Genomic DNA, 19,295 nt, shown 5'->3' on the forward strand with positions numbered 1-19,295 from the left:
AAAAGTTGGACAACTGTTACCATCTTGACCCATGAAAGATATTGTCTGTAGTAAAGCAGTGGGACTACGTTGCATAACTGTCTGACCTCTAAACTTGACAACAAAGCAAATAACTAAAAGCAAATGAAGCTTAAGAATTTCTGATTTTTTCCCTTCATTTACAGTATCACCTAGGTGACTGACATATGCAGTATCATTCAGCCACCATTCCTCATCTGCCCTTCACTGTGACCCACAGGAGCCAAGAACTTGAATGCTGGGCAGTGAGTGGCAAGGTCCCACCAGGGAGATGTCTCCAGTACAGTGAGGAGGACAGAGCTGCAGTTATAGACCAACATGCTGGCCTGTGACAGGCTTGAAAGGAAGGTCAGGGAGCTGCACGTCACCCTTGCACAAGGTGGGGGCAGGCCAGGTACCAGTATTTTTTATGTGGTTCTGATGAAGCAGCTGGTGGGAAGGCTAAGGGAAAGTGGCACAGCTGGGAGGGGATCCAGCCGTTGGCATCTGTCCAGAGCTTTCCACCTTGGTGCCCTTTCTCCTCATGAGGTGGTGATTTTGCAATCAGAGTGAGCACCTGGGAGCGGGGGACAAGAGAGGGGTTCCAGAAAGACCTCCTTCACCGCCAACTTTGATGACAGACAAAAGTCACCCCAGCTGAGCAGAGTGCAGTGGGGCACAGCTAACTGGCAGGCTGAGGCCGGAAGATGGCTTGAGTCCAGATATAGAGGGCCAGACTGGGCAGCAGAGTGAAGCCCTGTGTTTTTTTTGTTTTAAAAAAAAACACTCAAAGCATCTGACCTCTGAAAAGCTTCAAGGCAAATGTTACAAAAGCATTCAGAGTGGTGGTCTTGCAGCCGTGGGATTCTCAATGACTTGTACACCTGTTTGCTACCTTTCTGTGAATATGATGAGTTACTTTAGTAACTTAAAAATGAAGTGAACCCTTGCTCCTGAGGAGACTAACAGACTGTTCTCTGGAACCTAAATTGGCAACCTGTCCCTGGCTCCTTGCACTTCTTTCTGTACTAACCAAAACCTGTCATTAAGCGCATTTAAGTCTGGGGGCTGGGGTTGTGGCTCAGCGGTAGAGTGCTCGACTCGAATGTGAGAGGCCCTGAGTTTAATACTGAGCACCACATAGATAAATAAAATATATATATGCATTTAAGTCCTCTCTCCTTTCAAGGGTCACCCACTTCTGCCTTGGGCCACACAGGGGGTATTGTGTAAGACTTAAACCTCTAACCTTTTCATCATTGTGCTCTGTTTCCTTAAAGAAAGGGCTTCAGTGGTAGGACTAGCCCTACTCTGTCTCTCTAGCTCTGGGCAGGTTCCTTTCATTGCTTACATGTCACTTTGTCAGTGGGCAAACAGGAGGTTAGTGACACCTCCGTCCCTGGGACAGTGAGGGACCCTGAAGTTTAGGCCCCTAGGACTCTCAGAAAGGCACAAGAGAGGTGGGTGTGACATCCGGGAGTGGCACAGCAGATCTACAGGGCCTTCTGTCCATCTAGGATAGTGACCCTTGTGCAGAGGCCTTCCTGGGTCTTGTTGCCTAAGGACTTTCCCTGCCAGAAGTGTCCCCACAGTGGCTCTCAACAAAGATGGACAGGAGTTGGTGAGTGTGCACCTAGCCTTCCTCACTCCTCAGGACTTTTTTAAGAATCTTGTAAAGTGCTGATACACGATAATACACAAAGCAAATGTGCAGCCCCATGAAGTACTCTAAGGTGACACTTGCATAACCATTGGTGGGACTGTTGTGAGGTGCATTCCCCTCAGTATCCCCCCTTGCCGACAGGGTGTCTTGTTCTAGGACTTGGTGTCTAGATGACTGGTTGCCCCATGGTTACCTGCTCCTTTACTGACCCACCTCTTCTGACTTCTTCCCACTCCCTAACCCTTGTCTTGGGATATCTTCCAAAGAAGTCACTGTACCCAGTGGTTGTCTCAGTGAACACTTTCTGGTAAAGCTGAAGTTCAAACCGTCTTTCAAAGATAGATGTTGAGAGCTGAGTGTGGGGAGGGAGCTGTGGAGTTCCTGACTCTCAGTGGTCTTGAGTGTGTACACAACAGAAAAAGAAGCCTTCCTTGCTAGAACACTGTGTGGGGAGGGGCAGGCACATGGGAGAGGCAGGCAGGAGCCAGGTCCTTGGGGCTTCCCATCCTGTGGGATGTGTGCATCCTGTGGCAGGAAAGGCCTCTCTTCCTCTTTCCTTCTCACCACCCAGAAGGTTCAGTTTTGGAAACTCATTTCATGTGGCCATTCCAGTCCTGGACAAGTGTCTGTGCAGATCAAGCAGTGAAAAGACCAAATCCTGTCCACATGGGCTTCAGTAAATGCGCAGGTTGAATTGCCTGGATCCAGCTCTAATGTCTGTCATGTTGGCTGATCATGGAAGCCCAGCTCCCATTGCCAAAGCTCATGGCCTGAAGCTCCACTGAGGGGAGGCATGGGGAGGGTGGGTGTAGCTGCAGAGTAGGGCCCTGTGAGCTGAGCGCCTCCTGCCAGCCCCCTCAGCAGCACCTGTAGCCAGCCCACAGGTCTCTCCAACTTCCAGCAAACAGTGAATCAGGGTGTTGAACGTGAGCCCGTCTAAGGCAGGGGAGGCTGTGACTCCACCCATGAGTAATATTTGTCTTTGCTACTGTGTGTGTGTGAAATAGGCCTTCTATGGACTGTTTGTTGTGTATATTAATAGGAAAAATTAGAGAGTTTTACCGTATTAAAAATCCTCTAGTCGAATTTATGGGAAATACATTTCTGTAAATGTAAAAAAAAAAAAAAAAGTGAAATGGTTTCTAGGTGCTGGGGGAGGGGACGGAGAAGTATTTAATGGGTACAAAGTTTCAGATTTACAGCATGAAAAACTCAGTGATTGGTTGTACAATAGTGTGAATACATTTAATACTACTGAGCTGTACACTATAAACTGTAGCAGTGGCAGAGTAGCAGGATATAAAATTAACACCAGTAAATCAGTTTTGTTCCCATATGCCAATGATGAAGCAACTGAAAAACAAATTAGGAAAACTATCCCATTCATGGTAGCCTCAAAAAATAAAATACTTGGGAATCAATCTAACTAAAGAGGTGAAAGACCTCTATAATAAAAGCTACAGAACACTAAAGAAAGAAATTGAAGAAGATCTTAGAAAATGGAAAGACCTCCCATTCTTGGGTGGGCAGCATTAATATTGCCAAATGGCCATCCTGCCAAAAGCACTATGCAGATATGATGCAATTTCTAGTGGAATTCTGATGTCATTCTTCATGGAAATAAAAAAGCAGTCATGAAATTCATTTGGAAAAATAAGAGGCCCAGAATAGCTAAAGAAATCCTCAGTGAGAAAAGTGGAGCAGGAGGCATCCACTTAAATTATACTACGGAGCTATTGTAACAGAAATGGCATGCTATTGGTATAAAAAGACATGAAGACTAATGGAACAAAATAGAAGACACCGAGACAAACACATAAACGCAGGTATCATACTAGACAAAGGTGCCGTGAAAATACATTGGAGAAAAGATCCCTCTTTAACAAATGGTGCTGGGAAAACTGGAAATCCATATGAATGAAATTGAACCCATATATCTCACTCTGCACAAAACTCAAAGTGGGTCTAGGATCTAGGCATTAAACCAGAGACCCTGTGCCTACTAGAAGAAAATATAGGCCCTACTCTTCATCATATTGACTTAGGAACTGACTTTTTCAATAAGACTCCTAAAGTGCAAGAAGTAAAATCAAGACTCAATAAATAGGATGGTATCAAACTAAAAAGCTTCTTCACAGCAAAGGAAACAATCATGAACGTAAAGAGAAAGTCTACAGAATGGGAGAAAATCTTTGCTGCCTTCACCTCACATAGAGCATTAATCTCCAAGATATATAAAAAACTCAAAAAATTTAATACCAAAAAAATCCAAATAGCCCAATCAATATATAGGCAAAAGAAACTGAACAGACACTTCACAGAATAGATACAAATGGTCAAGAAATATGTGAAAAAAATTTCAATATCTCTAGCAATTAGAGAAATGCAAATGGAAACTACACTGAGATTTCATCACACTCCAGTCAGAATGGAAGTTATCAAGAATACAAGTAACAGGCCTGTGGTTGTGGCTCAGTGGTAGAGCGCTTGCCTGTCATGTGTGAGGCACTGGGTTTGATTCTCAGCATCACATACAAATAAGAAATTAAAAATAAGGTTCTTCCACAACTAAGAAATATACATATTTAAAAAAGAATACAAGTAACAATAATGTTGGAGAGGATGTCAGAGAAAAGGCACACTCATATATTGCTGCTGGGTCTGCAAATTGGTACAGTCACTCTGGAAAGCAATATGGAAATTCCTCAGAAAACTTGGAATGGAACCACTATTTTACCCATTTATTGCACTCCTTGGTATATACCCAAGAGACTTTTTAAAAAAACACCTTTATTCTATTTATTCATTTGTATGTGGTGCTGAGGATCAAACCCAGGGCCTTACATGTGCTAGGTAAGTACTCTATCGCTGAGCTATAGCCCCAGCCCCACCCAAGGGACTTAAAAGTAGCATACTACAATATTGCTTCCACATCAATGTTTATAATAGCTCAATTCACATTAGGTAAACTATGAAACCAACCTAGATGCCTATCAACAGATGAATGGGTATAGAAAATGTGGTATATATACAAATGGAATATTACTCATCCATAAAGAAGAATGAAATTATGCCATTTGCCTGTAAATGGATGGAACTGGGGACTATCATGCTAAGTGAAATAAGCCAGTCCCAAAAATCTGAATGCCAAATGTTCTTTCCGATATGTGGATGCTAACACACAATGGGGGAAAGGGGAGGGAAGAACAGAAGTTAATTGAATTAGTCAAAGGGAAGGAGGGGGAATGAGAATAGGAATGACAATAGAATGATTGGACATATATATGTTTATATATGAATACATGACCAGTGAAACTCCACATCATGTACAATCACAAGAATGGGATTCTAATTAGAACAAGTTATAGTCCATGTATCAATAATGTATCAAAATGCACTCTACTGTCATCTATATCTTTAAAAAAAATGAAAATAAGTAAAGTGTAGCAATGGTATAATTTATGTTTCGTGTATTCTACCACAATATTATAAAAAAAGAAAAAAAACCTCCAAAATTATTCAGATCAAAGTTTGGACATCAAGCATTAACTGCTATAGTTTGGAACCATTGTGACCTAACCACTTGCTGCTGGACTGTCCCAAATGACAGCTCCAATATCCCCTGGCAATGAGAACCAGCACAACTAAAGCCCACCCAGGGGAGAAAGAACTGTGTCTTTCTCCTGTGATCTCCAAGCCAGGACACAGCCTGGGAGTAGGCTGGCAGATAAACTCAGAGAACCTACCTGCTCCAGTCACACAGGCCATGTAGATCCCGTCTTTCATCTCCATGGCTGCTCTGCCTCCGACTGCACTCACAGACCAGAGCTCTTCCTGTGCCCTGTGACTGGGTTTGACTGCTGAGGCTTGTTAAACAGCAGCTAGTCATCCTCCTGGTCATAAGGAGTCATCTGATTTAGGATCTCACAATGTACAGATGTCCACCTTTCTTTCTTGCTGACAACCTGGGCCTCCCTGGTTTGGCCTCTTTTCCTAGCATGGCAATTGGATGATGGAAACTTGGCTTTGCAGACCTGTGGAGTTTGGAAAACCCATGTGTCTAGGCTAGATCTGAAAATGTTTAGTTAAATGTGAGCTCCAGGCCACAAGCTCCTGATCTGACTTCTGATTCTGTATTTTCTTGCAGTTGAGTGTGGAAAGAGCTTGGGGAGTTGACTGCACAACCCGTGATACACTCTCACCCTTGCTGAGAGCCATGGATGGCCTGCTGCCCTTATTCCTGGGAATGGTGGAACTGATACTATGACTACAAAATTCACATGTGCTGGAGTTTTTAGGAAGAATACTCTGAATTTGAGGAAAATGTTCATTGTCGGATCCTTTCTGCAAATTAACGGAGTTAAAATTTTGACCCTGAATTTGAATTTTAGCTGTTTTGCTTTAGACAGGTTGCTTATTCTTTCCTATTATTTTCTTCTGCTGCATAATGAGGATAATACCTGTGTGAGGGTTAAACAGACCATAGGTAGACTTGACACAGTGGTTGGCACAGGGTAGAAGTGAGGTACTTGAGTTCCCAGTTCTTTGAAGATAAGCTGCACATTTCTGTACCTAGTGCTTTAGTTAAAATAGTTTGGATCCTTAATATATAATTCTGTGAGGTAGGCTAAAGTTCTCTCTACACCCTTGTTTATGTATGAATTTACTCAGCAAAGTTTCCCAGAGCCAAGGTAACCTTCAGGGCAGCCAAGTCCAAACAGGCCTGGAGCAATGTCACTGTTTTTCCTCCATTGCAGCCATGAGCTTGAGCTGGTTACAGGGAATAGCTCACTGTATCTCCTGGACTGTGGGAAGACAAACAGGAGTGAAGGGGCCCAGCCCTCACTACAGAATATTCTCCCAATTGTACCATTTCTGACTGAAACTTATGGATTCCCACATGGATACAGTATTGCCCAACTCCTCACTGCATACATGAACAGACAGAGGTTCTTTGTAGATGCAGTTGAAGGGGGATATAAGAGAGTATTGGCAAGGGCTTGGGCTTAGAACAGGGTGGTTCACTTCATGTTAGGATTCTGCCTCCAGCGTCAGATCAAACTAGTCACCTTTTGGCAAGTAACAAATTCTTGGATTCTTTCTTTAAAAGGGGATAAGATAATTTATTTTCTATTATGTAAATTAAAAGGACATAATGGTGCTAAATTGGATTGAAATAGGATGGTCATTTTCCTATATATGATTACACCTGTCTGAATCTGTGAAAAAGGAGACAACAGAGGAATCAAAGGGATGTATCCATATGGTTCTCCTATGGTCAACTCAGGGAGCTTTTCCAAAGTGTCCAGGGGGTTATGGCTTGAGTGTGTCCAGAAACACATAGTCAGGTAACTCCAAGCTGATTTGCTAAGAGCCAACTCACTTCCCAAAGGACTGAGGTTTCTGAGATTTTCCTATAACCCTCTCCTCTGCCCAGCCCCAACTCCTAATGGAAACAAAGGGCTGCAGACTGCTTTAAGCAGTCAAAATCTCCCCTGATGGTCCCAGGGCTGGGCTGGAGCTGAGGAAGAACAGAAGCAGGTGCTCTGAGGGAAAGCATACCTGGGCACACAGAAAACATCATGCAGCAGGGATATGAGGCCTGAGGGGCAATGTTCATGTGGGTTGAGTTTGTCATTTGGTCTTGATTTTTGATGACCTGACTTGTTTTCACATATGTACTTTTGAGAAGGTAACAGGAAATAAAGAATTGCTATTATAAAATTGAAGGGTGTTAGAATTGAATTAGAATCTGAAGTTGTTCTTTTCACTCGAAAAGAGTTCTCAAAGTGTTTGTGGCAGGGATTGTGAGGAGATGCCAGACTGATGTATGATCATGTCTCTGTAAAGTAATCCCCTCATGATCTGGGGTACTTCCCTGAGGCCTCTGACCCCTTGGGTTGAGAATCCTTGGATAGTGAAGTGTAAGGAAGATTCCCCAGGGACTCCACTCTGGGAAGCAGAGGTGGGTGCAGAGGGAAGAACTCAGCCCTGAGAGGTGGGGATTCAGAGTTCAGTGAGTGTGGACAGGGAGGCCTCTAATAGGGCTGTGTGAGTAGGCAGGGCCTTCTCCTTATTGGTGCTGAAGCAGACATGAGCTTAAAAATAGGAGAGATCACATGAGTGTGTTTCTTCTGAAGAAGATAGAAAGGAACCCACTTTCTGGCATATGGAATGCCCAGCCTGGAGGGGAAATAGGTTTCTCAGTGTGTGGTTATGGCCAAGAGGGGGATTACTGTTCAGCATGGGAAGGGAAAAGGGGGTGGGGTGGAGAGGGTGACACCCTCTTATGCCAAAAGAATTCTCGGCTGCTCATGTGAGGCTCACACCACTACCTGGACAAATGAAGGGTCATTCTGGGTCTTATGAAACTCTCCCCAAAGGTCTGTTGGGGCAGCCTTTGAGAATAAGCTCACAGGGGAGGGGATTACAGAGGCCCTGCTTAGATTGGAGATTGCAGCTCCACAAGGATTTATCATCTCACTGTTGGCAGTTGGATTCCTCCATCTTTCACACAGCATCCATTCAGTCCTTTCCCCCAGGAACTGCAAGGATAGAGATGTGTGCCTACTAACCAGTGGTCTGCTTGTGATATAAGGGCACCTTGTGTTTCCTTGAGTTCCACCTTCCTTCCCAGAAGGTGCTGTTTATACTAGCAGCCCCACCCAGCCACAGTTCCCGAGGATCTCCTAATTGTACTTAGCCTTCGCATTGGGTCTTGTCGCCAATTCACGTTTGTGAGAGCCACTGCCTTCAAAACTACAGTGAGGTGTCCACTCAGTGCCACCTGAAACCTCCCGTTGGTGGAGTCCAGTTACTGGCTTCCTGAGCCATCTGTCAAAACAGTTGAAACTTGGCAGAATTAAAGCTGTCCCTTTTTGGATGATACTCCCAATTCTTGTTCCTGTGTTATTAGTAGCTTTCCAAGCAAACAGTACCTCCCTGATCTGACCTGTATATCCACATATTGTCCAGTCCTACACCTCTTCCCTAGTCAGGAATCCCCAGCTGTCCTAATTTTCCATTGCTAATGCTCCCCACTCACTGCTGACACTATAGCCACTGCAGGGCTCTTAGCTAATCAGCCTCAGGCCTCACCTCCAGGTGGTTCAGTGCCCTCTCTTCCCTCTACAGGCTTCTGCAGGCTGGTCCTTAGTCTCAGAACTGAATACAGAAAGGATCTAAGGTGATCGTAGCACTTATGGGTTTCTTCCCAGCCTTAGGTCATCAGACTGTTCTTGCTTCATTACAAATTATTGAAGCTCCAGGAAGATTTGCCTAACAAGAAACAGCACATTTCCTTGTACAATGAAAGTCCTTCCAAGTCAGCAGGGCAGGTAGCATAGAAGAGGAGTGTAAGGTTTGCCGGACATGGGTTCTTGCCCTGGCTGTCATCCTGTGTCCTCAGGCTAATCACCTGTCCATAGAGCTTCAGTTTCTTTAAATGGAAAGTGTGGAGTTAGCTTATTAGTCTGACAGGAGTTAGAATGTTAATCTATATGTACTGGCTGGCAGAGAACTAGGTCCAGATATGCACCCTCCACCCCATCATAGCCACATGTCATCTCTCCCTTTTTCGTGAAGTCCCTTATTGCTGAATTCTGAACAGGACATGCATTTCCCAGCTCCTTTGTTTGGCACCCCCTTTATGTTCTCATTCTCTAGTGCAATATTTGGTGAGGAATATACAAAATGAATGAATGGATGGATGTGCTTTTACTATGGATTCAAACATGACTATTTCATAGTTGAATTTTATATTTGAAGGATATTAAAATAACATCCCCAAAGACAACTCCCAGAGAGAAAGGAGGACATTGTGGCCTGGGAGGAGGGGGGGTGGTGAACACAAATATTCATCCCTTCCCATTGACGATGAGTCCTGAAGGAAGGAGGTGAATATTGAACACTGGGCCCTGAACTCTCACCCTTTCCCATTGCTGATGAGTCCTGGAAGGAGAAAACCAAATAGTGAAGCTCTGGGTAACAATGGATCCCAAAGGAAGAAGATAAGCAATGAGCTTCATGCTCTGGGCTTTTATTCTTTCCCAGTAACATTGAGTCCTGAAGGGAAGGCAAACAAATGAACTCTGGGCTCTAAATTTTTACCCCAGGGACAATAAATTTCAAGCTTTTATAGTTGTTTTCCTGAGTTAAATTTTTAATCTGCACAACTATTCCTGACTGCCTAATTGCATGTCTGCAGTCTCTAATGATTAAGTTACACTGTTTAGTGTAACTAAATCTGCTAAGATTAACTCTCAGTGTAACCCATGAAAACCCAGACCCCTTCTGTAACCAGGGGCCATTTTCTACCCAGAAAGTGAGCCCCTCTGATGTCTGACTCTGCTGATGAATAAAAGGCATTGCTGATCCATGAAGTCTGCTCCTGTCTTGGTTATTTGTGCTTTCATTATGGTATCGAAACTGTTTTGGTTATTTTTGCTTACAACATTGTTAAGCATTGGGGAAAAAAACAGACATCTATACAGAAATGTTTTTCTATGGGAAGTCAGTGGACTGAGTACCTGTTTGATAGTGGGGAATGTGTTTGATCGTCTTTCTCTTTTGTTTGGGGCTTAGAATTGAACCCAGGGGTTCTCTATCACTGAGCTACATCCTCAGCCTTTTTTATTTTGAGACAGGGTCTCATTAAGTTGCTGAGAACATAGCTAAGTCACTGAGGCTGGCCTCGAAAATTTGATCTTCCTATCTCATACTTGCTGGGATTACAGTGGTCAGCAAGGCAGTGGGAGTGAGCACCTATTTAGTAACAGAACATGAGGTTTTGATTCTCTTTTCCATTCCCTGGGCTAACCAGACAAGCCATGGGGAGCCTGGTCAACAGTTTTAATTCTGGGTCTCAGTGTGATTTTTCAGATTCTGTTTCTGCAGAATCTGATGTACTCAGTGTGACCTTGGACCAGTTACTTATTAATCTCTCTTAGCCTTGGTTTTTCACATCTACAAAATGAAAATATTAATTCATCATAGAATTGTTGAGACTTCAATAAGATTATGCAGGTAATCACTTGGTATAGGTGAAAAGTAAGGATTCTCCAGAAATCTCTGTTGTTTTTAATATATACATATACCCTCTGTTTGGACTGTTTTAGATAGAGCTTCTCAAGTTCAAGGACTCTCTCTGGTGGTCTCAATCATTTATCAAGCAATTACTCCAAATCCAGCACTGACCTTGTGAGGTTTCGAAATAGAGAAACAGAAGATCCTTCCTGCCCTTGAGGAGTTACAACCTCAGGGGAAAACAAACAATGTCTATTTACAGAAAGTGGGGTTGAAGACAAGACAAAAGGGATGTAAACATTGTCCTCAGGGTCCAAAAAAGTGGCACCTGCTGTATGGTGGAGATGGACCAGGGAAGGCCTTGAGGCTTGAGACAAGATAATCAAACCAGAAATGGGGAATGAAGCTGAGACAGAAGGGAGCACTAGTGTACAGCCACTGCATGATTTCTCAAGCCTTGTTCCTTAAAGGTGTCAGGGCCCAGCCTTCTCACTGCCCCAACTGGCAGACTTGAGTTGGCATGGGATCCAAACTAGTTAGACCTGGGAGGAACTCTGAAACTTCCACCCATCAAGAGTGATAATGTAAGGGGAAAAGAAATTATGAGCAGGTATTCTAACGTACACTATGTACCTAGCAGGTGGTGGAATTCAGAGAGATTTGGGAGTTTTCAGCACACAGAAATACGGCAGTTGTTGCCATTGACTAGAGTTTTATAGTTGAGGGGAATTGAGGGGTAGGGGAGAATACGATCTGTTTAAATGTAGTAGTAAATCCATGGATATGTTTCACAGATACCTTTTTAGTGACAGAGTAAATCTGAATTGCAAAGTTGGTTCTATTAATCTTCTATACTTTAGATCAATGGTTATTTAAGACTCAGTGTTGCTAGGAATTTCCCTAGGCTAGGGAGTCAGGAAAGGAAAGCAAAGCACTTGGGCTGAAACTGGTCATGTAAAGCAGGTTTGCTAGTCCCTGGAGGATTCTACTCTTCACACTCAGCTGCCTGGGAGTTGTCTGCCACTACAGGAAACCACAATTAGCTGATATATATATATTTTTTTTCTTAATATTTACTTTTTAGTTGTAGTTGGACAAAATACCTTTATTTTATTTACTTTTATGTGGTGTTGAGGATTGAACCCAGGGCCTTGCACATGCTAGGTAAGTGCTCTATCATGAGCCACAATCTCAGCCCTAGCTGATATATTTTAACAATAGTTTCCCATATTTACTATATTTACCCAAGTGACCCATCTGAGAAAACCAGGACTGCTGGTCTAATAGCCCATGATACTGGCTCCTTAAACTAAATACCTGCCATCAGCCTACAATCAGTTTCCTCTGGAATGAAGATCATGGAATTCTATCAGTTAAGCCGTTACTAATGTGTAAGAGTGTCGGTACATCTGAAAGGAAGTTGGATGCTAGCCATGATTAAGTTCAGTAAGTACTTTATTCATGAGTTAGACTGTGCAGAATTCAGCAGAATCTAACTTAGGTTTCATGTACAACAGTGAAAAATTTAAAATAAGTAGCTCATCTAGGTTGGCTCCATAGTTTAGGTATTGTGAATTGTGCTGCTCTAAACATTGATGTGACTGTGTCCCTGTAGTATGCTGTTTTTAAGTCCTTTGGGATAGACCGAAGAGTGGGATAGCTGGGTCAAATGGTGGTTCCATTCCCAGATTTCCAAGGAATCTCCATACTGCTTTCCATATTGGCTGCACCAATTTGCAGTCCCACCAGCAATGTATGAGTGCACCTTTCCCCCCACCCCCTGCATCCTCGCCAACACTTATTATTGTTTGTCTTCATAATAGCTGCCATTCTGACTGGAATGAGATGATATCTTAGAGTAGTTTTGGTTTGCATTTCTCTAATTGCTAGAGATGATGAACACTTTTTCATATATTTGTTGATTGATTGTATATCCTTTTCTGAGAAGTGTCTGTTCAGGTCCTTCAGTGGATGAATGGATTAAAAAAGTGTGGCATAATACACAATGGAATTTTACTCAGCGATAAAAAAGAATAAAATCATGGCATTTTCAGGTAAATGGATGGCATTGGAGAAGATAAAGCTAAGTGAAGTTAGCCAATCCCCAAAAAAACAAATGCCAAATGTTTTCTCTGATATAAGGAAGCTGACTCATAGTGGGGTGGGGAGGGGGAGCAGAAAGGAATAGATGAATTCTAGACAGAGCAGAGGGGTGGGAGGGAAAGGGAGGGAGAAGGGGATTAGCAAGGATGGTGGAATATGATAGACATCATTATCCAAAGTACATGTATGAAGAAACGAATTAGTTTCAACATACTTTATATAGAGAGATATGAAAATTGTGCTGCATACATTGTAATGTAATTGTAATGCATTCTGCTGTCATTTTTAAAAAATCAATAAAAAATAAGTAGCTCATCTTATTGCTTAAGACATTTCCATCTCAATCTTTTATACTATATTAACTTGGGCCTTTCTGAAATTATTGCTTTTTTCTTTTTGGAGTGAAATTTTTTTTTATTAGCTACACATGACATTACAATGATCTTGGCAGTTCATACATTTGAATCAATTGAGGTATAATTTCTCTGGAGTGAAATTTTAAAGAAAGTTTCCCCTAATACCCAGGTAACCATTTTATAAAGACACTGAAATACAAAAATGCAACAAATACTAATATACTGTGATTAATAATTCATTCGCTGTTTTAATAAAGTAAAACTTTATAGTGAAAATAACATACTAGAAATACTCTTTATGATATGTTTACAAAATGACAAAAATGGGTGAAGACCCTCCAGGTACGACAATACAGTGAGTGAGTAAAGCTGAGCATGAAGGGGTAAGGCTGCCTGTTGAAGCCTGAGTAGCTGCTGCTGCTGCTGCTGCTGCTGCTTTTGTCTCTTGATGGCAGGGTCTGAACCCAGGGCCTCAGGCATGCTGCAGGCAAGTGCTCCATCACTGAGATACATCCCCAGCCCCAGATTAGTTTCTGAACAATAGAAGATCCTAGTTTGAAATTGTGTCATGATAGCTTCTAAGCATCACTGATCTTCAGTTTTCAGCAAAAAATTCCACTCTGTCAGCTATTTTAAAGCTTCAGAGAGGAATTCCTTGGGCTGTGTTGATATTTACTCCAGTACCTCCTTCCCTTTTGGATGCTTCTTCATTCTTGAGTGGAGACTTATTGTATCATCCATCACAAAATCGTACAGTACTCTCACTCAGGAATTGTACTGGGGGGGGGGGGTGTCGTAGTATTCAGCTGCTATTTTCCTCACCTGGAAGGGACAAAATACAGCCAGATAATAGCAAGTATTACACTGGGGCCTATCAAGGATTATTGGTGAATGTCTGACACAAACAGAAAAGGATGAAATATCAAACCCCCCTCCAAGGGGAGGTAACTTTGATCCTATTCCTTCCAAACTTCCTAAAATTCTTTTATAAATAAGGATGATCTACAGTCCATACACATATAAGAACACTTTGATCATAATCCATAGTGAACTTATGTCAAAGCCATAAGTGATCAGTTTAAATGCTAGAACAGAAAGATACCATTTTTCCAAAAATGTAAAATGACAGTGACAGTTTAGACCCTGAATAAACACTAGTCGAGATACTCCTGAACACTAAAATCATACTGCAATACTATGATCATAATGAAAATTAAAATTTGATAGTTTGTATTTCAAAGACATGAAGTGAAAAATCAATAAATACTAATACTAAGAGTTAGAAACCCTAAGGAATTTATCTGCCATGTATAGAATTTAAACATTGATAATAAATTCCTGTTTCTGTACTTCACAAAATTGTGAGAAAATGGGAAGATAAACACTTAGAATGTTTTGTGAATAGCAATGCTCAGTAAAAATAAGCAAAAAAATTAACTTTAAAAATGAGAATATTAAATGAAAGACAGTGATAAAAATGTTCCACAATTGATAAGTAATATTTGCTTAAGTTTGCATATGCTAAAAACCACTGAATTATATACTATTAATGGGTAGATTGTTATAATACTCAGTTATAATTCAGTATACCTGTTAAGAAACCACTTTATTATGTGTATCTATTAATGATGTAATAGCTATATACAATGTGACTACTATAATTTAACTATGCAATAAACACAGGGCAGTAACTGAGGAAACAAAACAAGATGTTCCTTGAAACACTGCACAGAAAGATCTGGAAAGGCAGAATTAGCAACTTTACCACTGTTTGTTATAAACTAACAAAGGAATAAGAGACCATGGAAGAGGTAGGGAAGTCTTCATTGATGTACCATGTAACTTAAGCCAAGTGATGTGGATGGAACTAAGTTTTTGCTTTTGGGAATGTTCCAGAAATTACAAGTAAGAGTATGTGGTTTATAATGGAAAAAAATTGTTTTGTTTTAAGGGTTACTGGCCTTCTCTTTAAACCATGATCCCCTGAAAAAATGATAAAAAAAATTCACTTCTCCAGTCACAGAGGAGGCAAACAAAGGCTACATTCTCACTTCAGAGCAAAATGATACCCAGGAGCTGGGAGCTGCCATCATCATTTCAGACAGTAGGGTGCTGTTTTTTTCCATTTTTATTCTGAAAATATAAAACCTACTGAAAAGTTTAAAGAATAGTATAATGAACTCATATGCCCTCACCCATTTTACTAATGATTAACCTGGTGACATGCTTTCTCTCTATGTATACTATATCATTTATAAAAACACACACACTTTTTCCTCCTTTCTAAATCTTTTGAAGGTAAATTGCAGACATTATGTGACAACTTACCTCTAATATTTCACCCCTAAATATTTCAACATGTATCCCTAATAGCATTCTCCAAAAAAGCACAACAAACACCATTACAATAAAAGTACAATATACTAAGTCTGTTGTCAAGGTAAAGAGATAGTCCCTGCCTGGGGAAATTTATAGTATTGGAAACTGCTATCGATTAATTTTGCAGATCAATTATGCAGAATAACTGTACTTTTTTTCCCCTTTGGTACTGTGGTTTTAACCCAGGGGCTCTCAACCACTGAGCCACATCACCAACCCTTTTTATTATTTTATTTAATATAGGGTCTCCCTGAGTTGCTTAGGACCTCGCTAAGTTGTTGAGGCTGGCTTTGAACTCATGATTCTCTTGCCTCGGCCTCCTGAGCTGCTGGGATTATAGGCATGTGCAACCATGCCAGACAGGTTTCTGTACTTTATCATAAACCAATATATAACTCTTAGCAAAGCATATAGGATTAATAGCAATGAAGGTTCCATGAACTGTGCCTACTTTGAAGAGGTTTTCTGAATTATTTTACCAGATAATAGATTTTATATATCCTTCAACATTTTTGTACCATGAATTTTAAGGATCCATGAGAGTGAAGCCTTTGTAAAATTAGGCTGGCGGGGCTAGGGTTGTAGCTCAGTGGTTGGCGCTTGCCTCGCATGCGTGAGGCACTGGGTTCGACCCTTAGCACCACATAAAAAATATAGATAAATAAAACAAAGATATTGGGACCAACTAAAAAATGTTAAAAAAACATTAGGCTGGCAGACCCAGGATTTTTTTTGCGGGGGAGGGGGTGTACCAGGGATTGAACTCAGGGGCACTCAACCACTGAGCCACATCTCCAGCCTTATTTTGTATTTTATTTAGAGACAGGGTCTCACTGAGTTACTTAGCACCTCACCATTGCTGAGGCTGGCTTTGAACTTGTAATCCTCCTGCCTCAGCCTCCCAAGCTGCTGGGATTACAGGTGTGTGCCACTATGCCCAGCTCAGACACAGGATTATTTTTTTAATATTTTTCCTTTTTAGTTGTCAGTGGACCTTTATTTTATTTATTTATATGTGGTGCTGAGGATCGAATCCAGTGCCTCACACATGCTAGGCAAGCTCTCTGCCAGTGAGCCACAGCCACAGCCCCAGACACAGGATTTATGTTTTTACTTTTTATTTGTTTATCTTTGCAGTATTGCGGATTGAACCTAGGGTCTCACACATGCTAGGGAAGTGCTTTGCCAATGAGCTACATACCAGCCCAACTCCCCTTTTTTTCTTTTTTGTAGACCAGTAGTTTAAACTGACAAAATACACTAGATTCTTTAAAATGAGTCAGTCAAAACTAATTTTCTTACATACCCATCAGAAATCAAAATATGCATCAAATCTTTTATTTACCGGTGGGAGGATTTTTCCAGGAACATTGGGGAAGTCATGATGTTCATTGTGGTAACCCACATTGAAGGTGAGTGAATTCAGAGGCCCATAATAGAAGTAAGTTTCATGCCCCTTTAAGAACATGTAATGTTAAGCTATGAAATGTCCAGAAATTGGGTACAAACCCAGACCAAGCAGGGATGCTGCCAACATGTAGACTAAAGATTTAATTCCAAAAACGTAGTAAACTATAATGTCAAAAGTGATCTGGGCCACAGTATTGATAATTTCCAGATGAGAAATTGGTTCGGGGTTGATGAGCAGAGGTCGAAAAGCATAAAAGAGAGGCTGAAGAATAACCCATAGAAACTTTCTGAAAGTGGTACAGAAGAACCAGCCCTCAAAATCAGTAGGAATATCCACATCGATGCCGTCAGCTCCAAGATATCGATGATGATCCATGTGATACCTCTTAAAGGAAATCGAATATGGAACCCCAACAGGAAGATTGATAAACATTCCAAACCAGCGATTCCACAGTGCCTTGTGGTGGCCAAAGGCAAAATTGTGGGAAATCTCATGAATAGCCAGAGTCACTGCCAAAGACGTAGGCCCAAAATATGACCCATTTCCAATCCAAGTCTTTTACTAAGTAAAATGCAACCAGCTGGGTGAGAACCATTATAATTATAATCCATATCAAGTTGGAATCAGGTTTCATCAAGGATTTTATCTCTGGATACTTTGCTGTAAGAAAAAAAAAATCAGGAATGTAGAAAAGTACCTAGTTACTCATGAATTATAATAACACATTAACTAGGCTTTTTCATCTCCAAATGACAATATTCCCTCTATGTTTACCTACTACAGGGAAGGATTGTATTCTGATAGTAAGGTTTGTAAAATACTATGACATCACAACTTGATATTCATGCAAGAAAAATTAGCCCCCAAATATAGAAGTGCTACATTCTAATGTATTAAAACACGTCTTACCTTTGGTTATATCTCCAGCATATTTATCTTATGTAAAACATGATTAAATCAACACATGTGACAAAGGATAGAACACAATATATATTCTACAGGTATTTTTAAGACTATGAAACTTATATTTTTATAGTTCTCTCAGACAAATCACCCCAAGCAATTCTGTAGTGAAATTTCACAAGCAATAACAGTATATAAAAGTCAGTAGTACAAGGAAGCCATTATAATGAAATGGAGAAAGAACAATCTTTTCAACAAATGATGCTGGAACAACTGGTTATGAACATTGCAAGAGAATGAAGTTGGATGCCTTCCTTAGATCATATGAAACAATTACTCAAAATGAATCATAGACCTAAACTGAAGAAAGCTATAAATCTCTAAAGAAAACATTGAAGTACATCTTCATAGCTTTCATGGTTTCTTATATATTATATCAAAAACACAAGTGATGAAATAGAAAAGTAGATAAAGTGTATCAAAATCTCTGCTGTTATAAATGATACCATCAAAAAAGTGAAGAGAGTCAGGTATCAGGTAATATAATATCTCCAAAATAATGCAGTTTTCTAGCAACAGATTCCAAAGAAATCAATAAGGATGAAATGCCCGGTAAAGAATTTTAAAGAATGGGGCCAGCTGGGTGTAGTGGGTGGCACACACCTGTAATCCCAGTACTCAGGAGGCTGAGGCAGGGGGATTCCAAGTTTGAGTCCAGCCAGGGCAATTTAGAGAGGGCCTATCTCAAAATTTAAAATAAGGCCGGGCATGGTGGTGCATGCTTGCAATCCCAGCAGCTCTGGAGGCTGAGGCAGGAGGATCGCAAGTTCAAAGCCAGCCTCAGCAAAAAAGAGGCACTAAGCAACTCGGTGAGACCCTGTCTCTAAATAAAATACAAAGTAGGCTGAAGATGTGGCTCAGTGGTTGAGTGCCCCTGAGTTCAATCCCTGGTATACACTACACACACACACACACACACACACACACACACACACAATTTGAAATAAAAAAGGGCTGGGGATATAACCAAGTGGTAGAGTATCCTTGGATTCAGTCCCCAGTACCGCCCCCCCCCCCACACACAAACATAAACACATACATCCTAAAACTGAAAATACAATCCACAGAATAAGAGATTTTGCTTGAATAATCATTTATCTCACAAGGGAATTGTGTCCAGAATATACAAAGTAGTCTTAAAATTTTACAATTAATAAACCAGCTTAAAAACATGCAAAGTATCCAAATGACATTTCTCCATAAAAGCCATATACATGGTTCATAATCACATGAAAGATATTTAACATCATTAGTCATTAGGAAAACAGAAATTGAAACCACAGATTCAATTTCACACCCATTAGAATGGCTAGAATAAAAAGAAGACAGGCAATAACAAGGATGGGGAGAAACTGGAACCTTCCCAATTGCCCGTAAGAATGTAAAGTGGTGCAGCTGG

At 41.0% G+C, this 19,295-nt stretch overlaps 1 protein-coding gene and 1 pseudogene across 6 annotated transcripts in view; one reads left to right on the forward strand and one right to left on the reverse strand.

Annotated features, from left to right (window-relative positions):
- Positions 1–10,041, forward strand: part of Nvl (nuclear VCP like) — a 136,439-nt gene extending 126,398 nt beyond the window's left edge. For 3 of the 6 annotated variants that reach the window (XM_071600027.1, XM_071600029.1, XM_071600032.1), the window contains 2 exons: positions 239–397; positions 5,808–10,041. The gene's annotated coding sequence lies outside the window, so the exon portion shown is untranslated. Of the gene's footprint in view, positions 1–164; positions 413–5,807 lie in introns of those variants that run through there. The other 3 variants (XM_071600028.1, XM_071600031.1, XM_071600030.1) reach the window with 3 other exon arrangements.
- Positions 10,042–13,815: 3,774 nt separating this feature from the next.
- LOC139707833 (sphingolipid delta(4)-desaturase DES1-like) lies at positions 13,816–17,582 on the reverse strand (annotated as a pseudogene).
- Positions 17,583–19,295: the final 1,713 nt, after the last annotated feature.

The sequence above is a fragment of the Marmota flaviventris genome, chromosome 12 (genome assembly GCF_047511675.1).
Source record: "Marmota flaviventris isolate mMarFla1 chromosome 12, mMarFla1.hap1, whole genome shotgun sequence".
Classification (NCBI taxonomy): Eukaryota; Metazoa; Chordata; class Mammalia; order Rodentia; family Sciuridae; genus Marmota; species Marmota flaviventris.